Genomic DNA, 19121 nt, shown 5'->3' on the forward strand with positions numbered 1-19121 from the left:
CTGAGTCAACCCTGAGCCGGTGAGATTTGAACCGCTGACCTGCTGATCTAGCAGTAGCCTGCAGTGCTGCATTTAACCACTGTGCCACCTTACTGAACCATTACTGAATAGGGAAGACATTCTACAGACACTTTTAACTTTTGATTATTACATTAGATATCTTGTTTGTTCAAAATATTCACAGCATTTTGCATACTTTTAATAAAATATGATATTAAAAGTAGATGATGACAGTAGTGCTGATGGTGTTTGGTTTCAATGAAGGAATGGCTCTTGTTAAAAATAAGGGATTGCTAGAATTAGAAGAACACAACTTAGATTCAGGTGGCATAGTTTTTTATCTTTTCATTTTTTGTTTTTCCAATTCTTTACATTTCTATATTTTTAATCCTGTAAAATAGTCTCAATAAAAGTTGTACACATAGACATGCACAGAGCAATGCTGATGTTTTGATCTATCATCTTAACAAAAATTCCATACTTAGACTGTAACCAGCGGTAGCTTAATGTTGTTAACTCTGATTAATACTTTCCCAAGCTTCCAAGATAGATATTTATTTTTGTCCTATATTTGCTACCTGAGAATTTTTACATGAACATTATTCTTATCAAAAACTTCCATGCACAAGTTTTCTATAACAAAGAACTTTGCATTTCATGACATGGGATACATCTCCCAGAGTAGAAACACACACACACACACACACACACACACACACACACACACACACAAACAAACAAACAACCCCACACAGATGTTTGTCTGTCTAGGAACTGTCTGAAAGTTTATGGAAGAATTGCACTAAAATAAATTACTTACAATGCCAAGATTGCCTGCAATCCCAGATCATAATATTGTGATCTCCTTAAATCCCTCCATTGCATCAGCTTTCAGTATAATGGATTGAAGATCCATACCTTCATTTTGAGGTAACCCCCCCCCCCCCCTTCAATATTCTTAATATACTAGGATTAAAAATGAGGCTTCTAACCACCTAACCACCACTGGTGGGATTCAAAAAAAATTACTACCATTTCTGTGGGCGTGGCATGGCTTGGTGGGCATGGCTTGGTGGGCGTGGTCAGGGAAGGATACTGTAACATCTCCATTCCCTCCCCATTCAAGGGAAGGATACTGTAAAATCCCCATTCCCCCAGATCAGCTCTGACTCGGGAGGCAGAGAATAGATGGGGGCGGGGCCACACAGAAGTGGTATTTACCGGTTCTCCGAACTACTCAAAATTTCCTCTACTGGTTCTCAAGAACTGGTCAGAACCTGCTGAATACCAGCTCTGATACCCACATAACTCTCTACTCAGGCTTAACAGGAAAAGGGATAAATTACTGCCAGTTATGATATAACCTACTCCATTCTGCAGTTGTTCATTCTCTTTAATAATTTTACACACTATCCCATTTAATCCCCAAAGATTCCCCATTTAGATAGCAAGTATAATATAACCTTATTAGACTTTTTCAAAGAAGAACAAAAACTGTGGGAAGTAAATTGTGATTTTGATTGCTGACCAAGTTGTGGAGCAGTTGAGAGGAGGTTGGCTTGTTTTTAGGGATTACTGAGACTTTCTGTCGCCCTTTAGATGCTGCTTCCTTCTTTTATAATGGGAGAGAAGAGAAAATAAGTGAGAGCAAGAAGAGATCAAAAAGGAGTCAGGACAATATGAAACACTGGGAACAATAGGACTTCAGAAAAGTAGTATCTTTGTTGGTCATATTGTGAGAATAGACAGTGTAGCTAAATTGACCATAGGTGTTGAGTATGGTGGAACCCATTTTGAAGGTCACATCAGAGATTCAGATTTGTGCTTCATTCAGACAAATGAAACATGGAATGAATAATTAGAAGTGGCAATTAGGGGCCTAGTACTTTACAAATAATCTCAACTTGGTGTTTTAAGTACAGACAAAGTGGACTGTGTCCATGCATGCATTTTTAAACTTTCAAATGAAAACCTGATGTGAAATTTTAAACTCTTGAAGTAAGAAAAATCATTGTGGAAAATTGGTACACTTGAGAAAGTCTACAGATGCTTCTCGTACAGATAATGCATTGAAACATCTTTAAATATAAAATGGGATTAGGATTTCTTCCCTAAACCAGTTCAACCAAGGGTTACTTTTAAGAAAGTACTCTTTCTCTTATTAATAGCATCCACCATAAAGTTGTTTTGATCCTTTTATTACGTAGTACTAATTAAAAATGCCCGGCAAAAGCTAATATTGAGCTAATGAAAGACTAATAAAATGAATTTCCAAATAGCATAGCTCTGTAATCAATTATCAGTTTTCTCCTTCCTTTTTCTTAAAAGGCACATTCATTCAAAAGAATAAGATGGAGTCATCTGGCTATAAGCAAACTGAATCTCTAAATGTTAATCAGGCCCAGATTTATCACTTCTATAGTAAAGGGTTTAATGAGGTGCAAATCTAAATACAAAGCATCACTCTGGGCAGGTCTGTAGATTGAACCATTTGTTATTCTAAAACCAGCATCTGTAATATATAAAATTCCTGTGACTTCCCATATGCCAGTTTCTGAAGGATATTTCAGAAGATGGAAATGAAACTTGGGTGCGTTGTATAAGTCCACGGTTCTCCATGGCCAGATTAATTTAACTAGTCCTGAAATTAAATTATAATTACTTTTGTTGAATGTATTCTGAAAGCAGTTGCTGATCAAAAGTTCAGTTCAATTCAAATTAGATTTATTGTATGTATGTATGTATGTATGTATGTATGTATGTATGTATGTAATTTCTATAGCTGTTCAACTCTGGGTTGCTTACAATTCTAAAAGTTTATAAACAATTGAAAAGCATTTTAAACACAATACAAATATGTAAAATAAATATGCCCAGCAGCTAAGATATTAGTTAGCCAGTTAACAGTAAAGCCCAAATATGAGGTCCTTAACACATTCAGCATCCTAAATTCTGGAACACGGCCACATTTTTAAAGCCTTATGAAAAGTCAACAGGGTTGAGGTAATTCTAATCTCGGAGGGAAGATATTCCACAGGGCAGGGATACTGCAGAAAAAGTCCATCTTCTAGTCCCTGCCACTAACATTCCTTACTTGACAGGTTCTGTAACGTCCTTAATCTGCCAGATCAAATGCTTTTATGTTTTTAAGCTGATATTTATATGCTTCTAATCTATTTACTAAAAATACAGTCTTTTTAGCATTTACCAGTTTTATGTATAGATTGACCCATGAATGTACCAAGACTTTGGTGTAGTAATTAAAACTGCTGAATCAGAAGCTGGGAGACAGTGAATTGTAGTACTATTGTAAGCATGACAGACAGCTGGATGACTTTGAACCAGTCATTTTCTCTCAGATTTATATAGAAGACACTGCAATGCACTTCCAGAAATGTTCTTAAAAAAAAACTTTCATGAAGTTGTTCCCAAAGTTAGGAGTGACTCAATGTGCTATAATAGCAACTACAGTGAACCTTTTAATACTCTCCTTTATAAATGTATTCATATTTTTATACAATTTTCCTACAAAGAATGCCATATTAAAGCAGTACAGTATATTTTAATACATATACATTATATATTAAAATGACTAACGTAATAAAAATAACGATGAAATTAAAAATATTTAACCTTTTTTCCATACTTCGAGTCAAACAATAAGGTCTATATGAAGCAATAAATCAAACTGGTGTTCCAATTAGTGGTTCACCGACAAAAGGGTGAACGACAAAACCGCGGTGACAAAACCGCGTGTTCTAAAGCGCTCCGACGAATGAGCGCTGAATCGCACTGACAACAGCGCATTCATGGTTCAAAGTGCATTTTTTCACACACAGGTAACAATGAATTACAATACATAAGTAAGATAATCAAATAGAATCTGTTCCCAGATCCAGAGAATTTAAGGACTTGTATTACTTTTTTGAAATTCCAGACAGAGAAACTCAGAAATGAATCCTAATAATTTAAATTCTTTTTAAAAAAAATCAAGCTAAGCATTGGCATATCATGCCTAAAAGACTATGGCTTCCAAAATATAAAATTGGAAAGGGAAGATCAGGAAAATATCCGAAAGCAAGAGAATGTTTACAGATTAATGCTCAAACTTTTCCCAATCTAATTTTCCTCACAACGAGCTTTGATGTTTGACAATCTGAAGTCAGAAGCAGCATTTTGGTAATGTGGAGGCACAAAGTGTGGTAAAGTACAGAATACAGGTAGTCCTCAACTTGCAACAGTTCACTTAGTGACAACGGCACTGAAAAATGTGATTTATGACCATTTTTCATAATTACGACCTTTGCAGCATCCCCATGATCATGTGATCAAAATTCAGATGCTTGGCAAACTACTTCGTATTTATGAACCTTTCTGTGTCCCAGCATCCTGTGATTATCTTTTGCAATTTTCTGACAAGCAAAGTCAATTGTGAAGCCAGATTCAGTTAACAACCAGGTTGCTAACTTAACAACTGCTGTGATTCACTTAACAACTGTGGTAAGAAAAGTCGTGAAATGGGGCCAAACTCACTTAACAAATGACTCACTTAACAATAGAAATTTTGGGCTCAATTGTGGTTGTAAATTGAGGACTACCTGTATATGATACTTCCAGTGAACAGGTTTTATTACCTGTTTTGATTTTAAACAAGCACCAGGTGCTTCTTCAACATATATGTCTTTTTTAAAAAAATACCTTCCCTCTGAAATGAATTCATGATATTATTTTGTAAAAGTGAAATCAGAGTGTAAGTAATTTTTCCTGTCCTCACGGTGCAATTTTTGCCTGTTTTAAAAAAAAGAATTGTGGATATTGTATGGAATATACTAATATACAGCAGTTGCTACCATCAGAAACATTATTGCCCAGAATGTAGGTTCATGAATCAGAAGCAGTGGGATTGGTGTATTGCCAAAAGTAATAAAAAAGGACATTAGGTCCTGTGCTATACCTTCACTTGAAATTCAGATAGTTGTCTTGAATATAAGAAACTGGGTGGGGGGAGAGGAGGGGCTAGTTAATTTTAGAAATGATAATTTAGAGAAGCCAAAGCTTGATTTAGTCACATCTGGAGCCCCTTTTAGTAATAGTTTTACAATTTTACACATTATCTGGGCTTCATTATTGAAGTTTCAACTGAAGGAAAAACATGGTAAGATTACATAGTATTTGTCTCTTGAAATTTAGTGGATAATTGCAGAATTTTGGCAGCATGATATTGGTGTGTTTTTGGAAGAACATATGGAAAGCTCTGGTTTGCATCCCTACTTTAAAACCTGTCTTAATCCCAGCATCATGAGTAGCCTCCTACAGTTCTTCAGAAAATTGGCAGGTTGTTCTGTGATCCCAAAATCCTCACACATTGTTCCAGTCTGAGGCCACATGATAAACTTGTTGGTGAACATATTCTAAGTCCTAAGGCTTTTTTTTCACAGTGCAATAAACTAAACTTGCTGTAAAATATATTCTGTTGTACTGATACAATATTTGGATTGGGTCCAGATTGAGCCGAATTTTCTCAGCATTGAATTAGTATCTTCAGTTTAAAAAGTCTGATCTTTCTCACTAAAATATACAATGGGAACTACTGTAAATGCAACTAACAGTTTAAACCCAGCCTTTCAATTGCATACTATTTGCATTTTGTTTTCAGAATTATATTTGTAAAGTATAATTTACTTTGAAACCCATATATGTATACATTTGGAATATTCAGAACTAACAAATTATTGTTGCACAGTTGTTCCCCTCCAAAAGGCTTAGAGTATTTTGTTACACAATAACATACAGTATAATATGAATTGTTTAACAATCAAAATATTAAACCAACAAAAAAAAATGCATGTTTTAAAATATACAGATTAAAAGGAAATCCTTTCTCATTTCTAAACCAAAGGAAGAAAGAAAACTAGGAACAATTACTTTCATCTCATTCTATTACAGAAGTAGGGGTACTGTAGCCTAAATGAACATATTTAACCACACGTTTCTGGTTTTGGGCTTTCTGTAGATCACTGTTGCTTGAGACAGTTACTTTAACCAATAACAGCTACTCTAAAAAAGAAAAAGAAGAAGTAATTTTTCCATGCCAGGTTAAGTGGTTGTCAATTAGCTCTTAGTTACTAATTGTTTATCCTCCACATATAGCTTAAGCTTATTGTGTTTTTGTAGCACAGATTCAGCAGCATGTTCCTTTAGCATTATTTTATTTTTTATTGGAAAATTAGTATCCAGCTTAACATTGCAAATGTTAAGATTTGCCACTCCTAATCTGAATTTCTCCAGTTGACTTGGGTTATAAGGTCCAGAATTCCGCAGCCACATTCTTTCAACAGACCTAGAAGTAGCAAACTCCGAAAGGAGTATAGAATTAGAGTATTCCTCCTATGGAATGTAGCTAACAGTGTGACTCCACTGGATCTATTTTTGTAGATCTTCCCCTGCTTCCACAACTGACCAACACTAAATGTTGTATCATGAGCGAAAATGGTTCATTGGAAATGATTGATGGTAAATGTAGAGATAATGAGTTCTAAGTGTAATGATTACTTTCTTAACATTTGTCTTGTTATACTATCAAATAGATTCAAACCTGTATTTCTGGAAGATATAGAATTAAAAGAGGAAAGAATCTCCCTGGTAATTCTTGTTTATTATCAAAAAATTTTTGTACAGTATGTCAAAATATTTATTTTTCATTCTTTTCCCTTTCCGAATAGCATATGGCTTCATTTACTATCCTCAATTACAGAAGGTAGGATATGGAAGACATTAGTTTTAACCATTGTTCTTGTTACAGAATAACCTAGTGATACGTACCACATGCTCTGCAATATGAAACTGCTTTCAAAGGCCCACGAGGACAGTGAGGAACAAAAGAGATGATAACTGGGGGCTTTTCTCTATTGTGGCCATTGGAATGATTGCTTTTATAGTAGCTTCAACACATGAAAGTACTAAGCTATCCTTATGAACATTTTACCAAGTTGGATTTTGTTTTTTTTTAAATGTGTTTTACTCTAACTAGTTAGTTGTTTCACTGAATTTGTAAGAATTGTTGCTTCTTTGGAGAGGATCAGGTTTACAAAAGTAGAGGCAGATAAAATGCAGGGTGAAGAATTCTTGTGCAATAAGGCATTTGCTCAGCTCTGGAGTGATAATTTTTTTCTCTCTCTCTCCTATTGTTTGATAGGGAAAATAAGCAATTATTGAAGGATAAGAAATCTGCTTATCCGTTACAGATGGATAAACCAGGAACTTCTGTACTCCTTCAGCAGTATAGATTTTTAGCAGGGAGAAATTAGAGAATTTATATGATTTGATTCCTCACTGGTATTTGGATGGATAGTCTAACATAGCCTAAAAATGTATGAATTAGCTGTAAAATGGAAAAGGAAAGAATCAGGAAATTGGAACTCTAATAGGAACAATTTGTAATTTACACAACAGTGACAACTACTCCAAAATGGCTATGATATTCAACACCTAAGGCTTTGCAGCATGGAACCTGTGGCAACAGAACATGAAATAATCCAATTAATGAGGAATCCTATATGCACAGATTTAGTTCTCAGCTATTGTAATCTCTCCCACAGTGGAATCTAACAAGAAAGAAAGAGTGAAAGAGGGACAAGGGACTTGTCCAGGCAATCACCAAGAGTCAAGATTGACTTGAAGGTAAAGAAGGAAGAAATGAATGAAAGAAAGAAAAATCTAGTTAAAATAGTTAAAAAGAGCAGAATAATGTTTAAGTCCTATTGAGCTACTTGAAACACACTGATTATCTTTGTCAACTCATTCAAACCCAGCCCTAGTGCACATATAACTAATTTATCTCCATTGTCAAGGAAGGCTAAGAGTAATGGGAGTTGTAGTCCAAAAGATTCAGAGGATTTGGTGAAAGAAGGTTATAGTATTGTGAGGCCCTTCTTTAACTAAGTGAAAAGTAATCAGGTTTATGCTGAGTTAAGTTAACCCAATCAATGCATTCTATTAAGTGCTGGCTTTGAAAGTGATTCTTTCTCTTTAATAAGTGAACTCTATGGGAGAAGGCAAACAATTCAGTGTTTGTTTTTTGCTCTACTCCATAGCATCCTTGTCACTATTACAGCTAAATTACTTTTCTTTAGGTGGTCTTTAGCTTCAGTTCCTCAGCTGCTAGTCTGGAAGATCAGGAGATGTCACTGAACATTTGCTGAAGTTCCAAGAGAAAAGATTTGTGATTCTTCTGTCATCATAAACTTCTAGCTTGAATCACCTTAGCTTCAAGGCAGCCAACCTTCTTGATGCTACAACTCTGATACAAAGGCAAGTGAAAAAAAAGTTCATGGGGTATATTGTACCTCTAAATGAGGGTAGAATGAAAGGGGACTATATTAAAAAGCCATGCTTCTGGCCTTTAGCAGATCATGTTACTTTGTCATGATTCAGTTCCATTGCACCTTGATATTGGTGACATCCAACATGCACATCTATTTTCTTGCCCACTGTGTAGTACATGATAAAACATTGATTTATGCCATTGCCTTGATGAACTTGATCAGAACAACTTATGAGATCTTTGTGCTTGTGTAATGTGCATGTGCAGACATATGCCGTAAAATATTTAGTTAGAAATATATTTTTCTTGTTGTTTATATTTCCTCTCTATAAACCTATCCTGCTCTAGAGTTCATGTCCAAAGTTTCCCATTGTACTTCAGGGTGAAGTAGGTTTTGAAATTAGCATTGCATAATTACAGTATTTCACAAAGTCAGATGAAATCATATCATGAAACAATGCTCATGGTTGCATAAAATGCATTAACAAATCAAAACTTTGACCCCTGGGAACTCATAAAACTTCCGATATAAATAACTTTGAAGTAAACTTCAAACATCTGAAAGCTCAAACACAATCAGTACTATTACTGAGAGCAAAGCTGCATTTCCTATTCTCAGTGAAGATCAAAGCTATCCCATAAAAAAAAGAGAGATTATTCAGGCCTTTCTGCCAGGATTGCATATCTGTTTTCTAGGCATGAGGCAAACAGTTGAAGCTGTCAACAATATAGTAGTATCACTACAGCAATAGCCACTCCCAATTCAGAAATCAACATGCATCTAAATGGAATGAAGGCAGAACAAGAGGAATCTGAATCAATCTCAGCCTTTCTTTCAAACACCAAGGAACCTTCCTTTTTGTGAAAGATTCCAATGAAAGACTTGGAGAATCATTGTTATGTGGACTTGGTGCTCTAACAATTAGAATCAAGTTTTAAGAGGAAACATTCCATAGAATCATAGAGTTGGAATGGACCCAGGAGATCTTCTAGTCTAACCTCCTGCCAGTGGTTGGCTGCAACTGGTTTAATAATTGGTTTGGTGAGCACATGTGCGTGCAGCATTCAAAACTGTCCATTTTAAGCTCTAAAGCTGTTTTACTCTACTGCAGAGCTAGTGAGTAAAACAGCTAAGGCGCAGCAATTCACTGTGCCATGCGAATCAGCTGAGCTGAAAAACATGGAAATATAGGATAGGATAGGGCAGGGGAGGGGCGGGTGAGTGGTGCCAACTGCTCACCTGAATTGCCAGTTTGCCTGAACCGGTCCAAACCGGCAGCAGCCCGACACTGCCTCCTACCCTCATCCCATCCTGGAGAAATGGCTATCCAATCTTTTCTTGAAAACTTCCACTGATAGGCCACCCATGATTTCTGGAGGCATTCCTTAAGGGTTTTGCAGTTAGGAAATTTCTCCTTATTTCAAATATGAATCTCCCACTCAAGGTTTGGATTAGCTGCATTCAAATTTTAATTTTGTTTAAAAATATCTCAAAACAGTAATTGTTGTTTTTGTATATTTCTTTTAATTTGCTTTGTTTAAAGGGCAATTTCTCAAAATGAAAGTTTGCCCATGTGTACATTTTGTGAGCCTACATATTTGTTATACTCAATTTAGGCTCACATTTTAATTGTTTTCCTATATATGGTTCAGTATAGATTTCAGAATGTCAAGTGAAGTGATCCAGAATGTCAAGTGGAATGGTCCAGTTATATATGAATTTTAGTCATTTGATATTTGTGAATTAAAGGGGAAACTATTTTTTTTTGACATTCCTTCACAGCAAAGCTTTCACTGAAGTACAAAATTGTCATATGCTTTTTCATGTACAATGATTCACATCATTTTTTAAAAAAATCTCTTTTGGTTCCTTGTGGACTGCTTACCCTCTTAAATGTTTCTTCTTAAAGTGGAGTTTTTCTACAATAATAGCAAGGTTAAATTAATCAGCTAATGATGTCCCAACAGATCATTTGCTCCTTGTTCACATCTACACCTGTTTTTCTTATCTGTATTATTGCTTTATTCACTAAATTGCTTTCTCAAGCTGTTCCTCCCTTGTTTCCCACATTACTTGCATAACACTACATTAAGTGCCAAATTTAAAGGAAGATTAGATGAGCTGCCCCATTGCTACCATGGACACTATAGAGTTTTCTCTGCCTCTGTTACTTTTGAGATTTCTAATTTTACCCTGGGCATTATTGCCTGTCAGGTGCATACACAACCCCTGCCAAACCTCTTACCAAGAGTCCCAAAACAAGATGAGCATTGCACTGTAGCTAAGTAGTTGAATTTAATTTGTATTTTTCACAATTAACTCACTTTTTAGCTACCTTCAGTTCCCCATCTTTCACTGTAATGGGACTGGCTCACTAGCAAAAATTCAGACTATTTGTTGTTAGTTGTGAAGTTGTGTCCAACCCATCGCAACCCTAGGGACAACTTTTCTCCAGGCCTACCATCCCCCAGAGTCCATTTAAGTTCACGCCTACTGCTTCAGTGACTCCATCCAGCCACCTCATTCTCTGTCGTTCCCTTCTACTTTTGTCTTCAATCTTTCCCAGCATTAGGCTCTTCTCCAGTGAGTCTTTCCTTCTCATTAGGTGGCCAAAGTATTTGAGTTTCATCTTCAGGATCTGGCCGCCTAAAGAGCAGTCAGGGTTGATCTCCTCTGGGACTGACCCGTTCGATTGCCTTGCAGTGCAATGGACTTGCAGGAGTCTTCTTCAGCACCATAGTTCAAAGGCCTCAATGGCCTCATTAGCACTAGGACTGTCTCACTAGCAAAAATTCAGAATATAATTAAGTGAAAAGGCATCATAGTCAAACATTTCTTAAAAGACAAAAACAAAGACACTTTTACAAATGAATGGGAACTAAAACTCAGAACACATCCGGGTAACATGTTTAAGAAGTTGATTTATGTCTCCTGCTGAGTCTTACACCTGCAGTTCAAGCAAAACCTAAGTTTGGTGTCCCACAGTGTCTACTTTATTAGGTATGAAAGAGTCACAAGAAGCCATGTAATTAAAATTGTAATTAACTGGAAAGAGAGAGTGCCACCTGAGTTTTGAGAGGCTGTCAGTTTTATTTGCCTTACAGCTCTTCTTCTGGTCTCTGATATATGTGAGATACTTTTGTTTTTAATTCCAATCCTCTTTGCTCCTATTTCTTTCTCCCTTATTGCAAAATCTCTCATCAAAGTTTTTGCTATCTAAACTGGAGTTACGCAAAACTCAGACATCATCAGGCCTTTCATACTATGATTTTAAAAAACACCTTTTAACATACTTACCTATGTTTATCAGGGTGTATTTTATGTACATTGATTTAAAAAAAAGTGTGTTGGCACTGTAACTTCCAGAATTCAGAATGGTTATCATGGCAACAGTGGGAATTCTGGGAGCTACAAGTTGATTATTTATATTTGTATTTATTAGTTTGTCAAACATATACAAGATAGCAGGTATTAATATAAACATGGACATGAATGAAAGAAATGAATACAAACAAATGGGGACAGTAGGACAAGGATGGTAGGCACGCTGGTGCGCTTATGCATGCCCTCTTTATGGACCTCTTAGGAATGGGGTGAGGTCCACGGTAGACAGTTTAAGGTTGAAGCTGTGAGGGTTAGAGGATGTAACAATGGAGTCAGGTAGAGCATTCCAGGTGTTGATGTTATGTTTTATGTAATGTTATGTTAGGAAGGCACTGGGCTAATTGTGCTTCAATGTATGGACCAGTCTACATATCAAGAAAATGCTATGTATAATCATACAATAAATGTCTCCCATATTCAAAATAGTCCCAAATGCTGTCTATCAAGATTTGGATCTTGATCTATTTCTAAAATGTTGGAGTTTTCTTTAATTATGATTTCTGCCAGTTTGGATATTTTTGGATATGTCAGATATAGTATTGAATTGATTTCCAGGCAATGCCTTGTGAGACAATGAAATTATATTCGTGTTTTGCTAGCCAATTTTTTCAGAACACATATGAAACTGATCATAAACAATAGATTTCCTGCCTTGATATAATGTATTCAAGGAAGCAGGCAATAAAGTCCACAATGAATTACTAAATGCCATGTAGACAGCAGTTTATTATCTTCCACATTTTTATTTTATAAATGTATATATTTCTATTCTAATTTTGGGGAAATATCTGTTATGCCAGAATACCAGTAGTATTCCTTATTTCACAAAGTATTACCTGGAAATCATCCTGCTGATAAATAAGTCTGGAAAGATACAATCTACAATGGTCTTCTATTACTTAAAGTCAGAATAGTGACAATTTGAAGAACCAAAATATGAAAAGACTGTGCTGACTCAGTTTTTGGCAATCCATCCATCAGTAGCGTCTAAGGAGAATGGAAGAGGAAACTATTTCTAACACAAAAGCATATGACTGATAGTAATTGGGAGAGATCTATAGTTTAGACTTGGTAGCTTAGTTCCTTCTATTGCTTCCCAGGATGAATGAGCATCATCAGCTCCTTGGTATAACTGCTTTGCTTTAAGCTCATTGACAAATTGCATGCAGAAGACACATTCCTTTAGCCAGAGAATTTGTCGGTCAGAAGTAGGAAAGCAGACAATGGACTAGTTGGTGTAAATCAACATAGCTCTGAGAAAATGGAATCTGACATACCCCAGCTGGTGATCTGTAGCAAGACTGTCAGGAACATCATCACCGGGTAAGGCAAAAGGCATTCCTGCTGCTTATGACTTTGGCTGCCCATTTCCTCCAGTACGTTTGGTTCACCAGCAATGTTTTGTTTTTTGCTGAAAAGTAGAGAAGGAATGTCTGCACCATCCTAGGATGATGCAAACAGCCTCAAAGAGGTTTATTGTGGTGGTGTTTCTTAAAAAGCAAACAAGCCAATTTTTAAATAAATATATGTGAATATAAATGTGTTCTTAATGTGATTTATCTATATATTTCAGTTTTTCTGCTTTAATCTTCCCCCCACTATGAATTCACAGATAAATTTAGAATATCCCAAAGCTTTTTTTAAAAAAAATTCTGCCTTTAATGATTTCTATAGACCATTTAAGGTGGCAAACATATCTACTACATATTTTCCCGCACCCAATTTTGTGTGTGAAGAGAGTTGGGCTGAGTGATCGTGACTGGCCCACTCATCTAGCCAGCATTCATGCCTAAGACAGGACTAAAAGTTTGGTTTCTTGGTTTGTGGACTGATAACCTAACCACTAGGCTAGGTGTATCCAACCTGCAGCCTATGGGTGCATACAGCCCTGGAAAGGTAATAATGATTGTAAACTTGTAACATTATTGTGTGATTTATATACATTAGCTATATCATATATTCCTCTTCACTCAATGCAGCCCAGGCAATCCAAAAGGTTTGAAGGCCATGTACTAGACTAAATGTTAGACCAAAAAGTTTGGTGGAAATTTGTCATGGCTATTAAGTTGCTTCTAATTCCTTGTAATCTGGTGGCCATCATTTTGCTTCAGCTTTTCTGAGTTCTTGTCAGCTCCTGCTGCTATCAACAGTGATACTTTAAAGCCACTGTCTTATGTTTTGTAAAACATTTAAACCTCAGGTCATCATCAATGAGCATTTTGAATTTATTTTATCTAGCACCTAATTATTTTCTTGTGGTTCAAGGTATTCTCAAAATGTTATTTCAGCACCTCAGTTCAATGGTATTTATTTCTCTTGGTTAATATCTTACTGATGAAATAAGATGGGGATACTATAACCCAAAACAACCCTTTTGGTTATTTCATGTGCATCTTGTAAGATGTTATATGTGGTTCTCCCTGTATTTTATCACTGAAACAACTCTGTCAGCTAAGTTAGGCTAAGTAGAAAATTCGGTCAAATGCTCTAGTCATTTATGTGACTTTTCTGAAAAAAAGCAAAGAGAAGGTAGGCAAGGATATTTCAGTATTCAGTACTCAATATTTAAACAGTCAATATTGAAGTATTCAATATTCTTCCTAGTATAGTAAACCAACGATATGAAATTTCTGTTTCTTGGTAATTCTGTCCAATTTGTTTGTTAGGAAAAATAAAAATGCTAAACTGATCCAATCCCAGCCATCAGTGAAAAATGAGCTTTTAGATGAGCAAACAACCAGAATAGAAGAACATTTTGATTGAGATCATACATTTAGGCAGCTGTCCCACAATCCCCTATAATATTATGGTAAAAAAATAAATAGCAATAGCAGTAGCAGTTAGACTTATATACCGCTTCATAGGGCTTTCAGCCCTCTCTAAGCGGTTTACAGAGTCAGCATATTGCCCCCAACAACAATCCGGGTCCTCATTTTACCCACCTCGGAAGGATGGAAGGCTGAGTCAACTCTGAGCTGGTGAGATTTGAACAGACGAACTGCAGAACTGCAGTCAGCTGAAGTAGCCTGCAATGCTGCATTTAAGCACTGCGCCACCTCGGCTCTTCACTGTTGTAACATATGACAGTATGTGAGACAAAGTGGTTCTCTGGTTAGGCACCAGAATATCTGTAGATTTATCTGGTATGAATCCCTACAAAGTGGCACGAAGCTTGATTGGATTTTGAATAGCTGTATAGAAGTAGCCATGTTTACATTCCCATGCTTTACTCTGTTCCTGAAATTAATTTAGCCTAGAAATGTTTGCCATCAGTTGAACCTCAGAAACAAAAGCACTAAGTTCAGTTGAAACCAAATGCTAGTTTTGGAAGAATAATAGAGTTCTCCTTTGCTTCTGACTGATTTAACAGATGACAGAACCCCAGAGAAAGGAAAGAAAGGAAGCTATAATTCCTAAAATTCATTTTTCTTTCATGAAGTTCATTTGTATCTGCCTTGATTTGCACTTGCCCTCTTTTTCCAAGTAAGCCCTTTAAACTGCAAAACTGCTGGAATCTTTAACATTAGAAGAGATCTCTGTATCAGCATATAATGTTGCGAAATCAACCGGCAGCATCCCTAGCACATCACACTTGGGGCTTCATTTCTTATTGAGGTACAAGTCAGCAGAAGCAATCCCTGACCATCTGTGCTCTATAAATTACAGGAACACTGGCACATACTGCTACTAAATCACCAATGAACAGGCTTTACCTTATGACACACGACATGAACTCTGCTGGATATTCCAATAAACTCCCATAAAGCATGTGATATAAACTCAGGATTATGTTACCTTCAGGGATTGGGAAACTTAGATTTTTCCATCCTTCTGGGAACTTCTGGTAGTTATGTCAAAATGTGCACATTATCGCTTTTCAAATATGAGGGTCACATGTCAGACAGTTATCCACAAAAATGGTGAAATTGGGGCAATTCTGTTTCAGCCTACTGGTATGGGGATGCCTTTCTAATGGAAGTTTGATGGAATTTGTTCCCAAAGTACAAATGTGTTTACAGAGGGGAGGCTTTTCCTCCCCCCAGAAAAGTCTGAAATAATTAAATAGCCCCAGTGCAGGGAATTTGTGTTCATTTACTATTTGGACTGATTATTAAATGATCCAGGAAACCTTATATACCCAATTTATTTGGTCTCAGTTTAAACAACCACCAGGTTAATCATGTAAGCACAGAATGTTTTTTTTAAATCTGTATAAATTCATTTCAACTTGAAAAAGACACACGTGTGATTCAAGAGAAATGGAAAAACTATGGAACTGTTGAAACTATTGAAATGGGATGTCCATCTTCCTGTCCCCAAATATTGTCAGGCTCCCCAATTTATTTTTATAATAATAGATATGAGATATTTATATTGTTTTAATGGTAAGTGCAGAGATTGTGTCATATATCTGTATTCTGAGTATTATAACGGTTCTGGAAGATAAGGCAGTATTAATTTTATTTTGCAGATGCGGAGTAATAATGTAGTGATGTTGAGGACTGGTTTAACAACTAAGGAAACATTCCTAGATTTGACCAAAGATCTCCATCTAAACCAGGGCTGTCAAACTCGTGGCCTGAAAGCCATGTCCACGCTCACCTAGTGAAGGGGGGAAAGTCCCGATATGTCATGTGATGCTGCCATGACAACACAAGTTTGACACCTCTGATCTAAACTATGGTTGTGTTTCTCATGTGAGGTAAATAGCATTTGCATTTACCTCCTATCTCTGGTTCTTAAGATAATATATAGCTATCATGATCAGAAACAGAGGTGGTATTCAGCTGGTTTGGACTGGTTTGGGTGAACAAATACCCCACCTGCCCTGGTGATATGCTATCCTATTTAGCCCTGGCGATATGCTATCCTATTTTGAGGTCGAGTGCATGTATGGAAGGTCCGCGTGCACACAAAGTGACTGTGCACATGCGGGGCAAACCAATGGTAAAAATAAGTGAAATCCACCACTGATTAGAAACCACTAATAACCTTATCTTGCATAGATTTGCTACTCCCCTTTAAAATATTCTCACATTCTACTTGTTGTACAGTGAAGTGCAAAACAGCGAATAAGATATTTAAAACTGAAGTAAAATTATAAGACTTTGAAATACTTTGAAAAATACTACTAGTGCACCACCACCACCACCTTCAGTCACAAGATTTGCTAAGAAAGACACCTGGATCAAATATATATATATATATATATATATATATATATATATATATATATATATATATATATATATATATATATATATATATATATATATATATATATACACACACACATACATACATACATACATACATACATACACACACACACACACACACACACACACACACACCAATTGGTCAAAAAGTGAATGAAGGGAATTGTAATTCATTAATCTCTTGCCTGACAGATAAGTTCCTGCCCTGAGCCATGAGACTGCTTCTTAGTGCACTGTGGGGAATGTATACTCTGAAAAGGCTAAACAGACAGTGGTAAACAAGAACTATTTGTCACATCAATAAAGTGAGTATATAAAAAATAAATTGTCTAACAGGTGGAACGATAAAATGAGAAATACTTCATGGCTCAACATATTATAATAGTACCTTCATTTACAACAGTAGCTTGTGCTTCTTGAATATTAAAAATATTACTAGAAGCATATGTTGACTTGATGTTATATTTTTTTGAAAGAGGCAACTATTTGCTTCTTGCATGAGAAACAAGGATATTTTTTCTATAATATATGATGCTGTGTATTGTATTACTTACCTTGTGATGCAAGAGATTTGAATTTTTTTATTTCCTATACAAAGAGCTATATAAACCTTCTCCAACCATGTGAAAGGCTAACTTGGTTCCAAGGTTTTGTTTTTAGTATTTACAAGACAACCCATGATTCCATTGGTTCATGCTTTCAGAAATATTTCCTTACCAGATTCCACAATGCTTTCAATCCTGACAGAACGTTTAATGTACTACCTTCACTGGAAAGTTGGGGTACGTTCAGAGATGTATCTGCCTTGAACATAACTTATGTTGAATTATATAGTCAAACATCAGCATAGGAAATGTGTTATGACATTTTGTATTACGTCATAAACTTTTTTATGATCATGTGATGTCATGAAACATTTTTTAAAATTGCCATATTTCAATTTCATGGGAGTTACGATTCCCAGATTTACTGTAAATTAGCCCACTGTAACTTTGTTCAAAAATGGTTGTCCTGTGATGCAGTGTTTCATCCAATTAAAGGTTACAGGAACAAAAGTTTTATATAAATAGTTTTAATAGTTTTAATATGCTGTTTTATTATGGATATTGCATTAAAATTCCTGATAGAGAAAAAAGCTAGATTTTGTTATAAGATGAACAACTCTATAAATGTTTGAAATAAAATAAAAAGTGCTTATTTTCAGATTTCTGGAATTTCTAAACAAGCTTTAGCTCTTTTTGAGATATACTACTTCACGATAGACACAAATTGGAACTGGTGCTTTGGTGTTCATCAAGTGGAACTTTATAGTTGTGAAAGCCAAGTATACCACCAAGTAGTAAGAAACCAAGTGCTATATAGATTCCAGAATTCTCAGTTATGCCCTTGTGACTGGGAAAATCTAGAGTTGAAATATATCCATGGGAATGATACTTAAGTTGATAAAACCTACTTCAGCTCAAATTCTCCCTGCTCAGGATAAACCTATAAAAAGAAGGCAGAGTACTAGGTTTCTCCACACCACTTGGCAGTATGCATACAGCAAACCCTAAAAAAATTATATCAAGAGATGAGATGAGTGACTGACCAGCTGGAAAGGACTTGGATATGCTGTATTGCAACATTCACACTTGCAAATACTATCAAGAATAATTTTGCTTCCAAATGTGGAGCAGTGTACAACTCTACAGAAGGGATATTTTTTCTTCCCCAGGTAAAATGTTATCTTCTTCTCTATGAGCTACTAGAAAAATCAATAGGCACAGTTTTTTTGCAATTCTGATTGCCAGTCCTAATATCTGTCAGGGTTCCAAGTAACACCCCCAACAAAAGAAGATTCCAAGGCTTGCATTTCCTCAAAATTCCATTTTATTAGAGGTGTCATATTGGCACATCTGAGAAAATCTTAATCTGAAAGCTTCCAGGTCCATCCCCCCCACCCAAAAGAAAGTTTAAGTCCCTGTCCAGCACTCATGTGTCCATCACATGATCCAATCAGGCACCGTCCAAAACTGGAGATGCCTCCCAGTCACACCATCGCAGCTGCAGGGCAAGGTGTCCTTGATTCTCTGAGAAAGGAATGTTATTATGACTATATATCTCCCATACTCCATATAATCCCCCCTCCCATTTTCCCACAGTAGAAATTGTGACAGGCCTGAAGGCCCAATGTAAAAGATGGCTTCCAGGTCTG

The 19121-nt window shown here is 36.1% G+C and overlaps 1 long non-coding RNA gene across 1 annotated transcript in view; it reads left to right on the top strand.

Annotated features, from left to right (window-relative positions):
- The window catches only part of LOC148045629 (uncharacterized), a 43733-nt gene that overhangs the window by 15436 nt on the left and 9176 nt on the right, over positions 1 to 19121 (top strand). Inside the window, exon 2 of the long non-coding RNA XR_015696804.1 lies at positions 17120 to 17232. This is a non-coding gene — a long non-coding RNA (uncharacterized LOC148045629). The remainder of the gene's footprint in view (positions 1 to 17119; positions 17233 to 19121) is intronic.

This window comes from Thamnophis sirtalis, unplaced genomic scaffold, assembly GCF_051295495.1.
Source record: "Thamnophis sirtalis isolate CommonGarterSnake01/CBP01778 unplaced genomic scaffold, rThaSir2_p1.2 scaffold_5, whole genome shotgun sequence".
NCBI classification, from domain to species: Eukaryota; Metazoa; Chordata; class Lepidosauria; order Squamata; family Natricidae; genus Thamnophis; species Thamnophis sirtalis.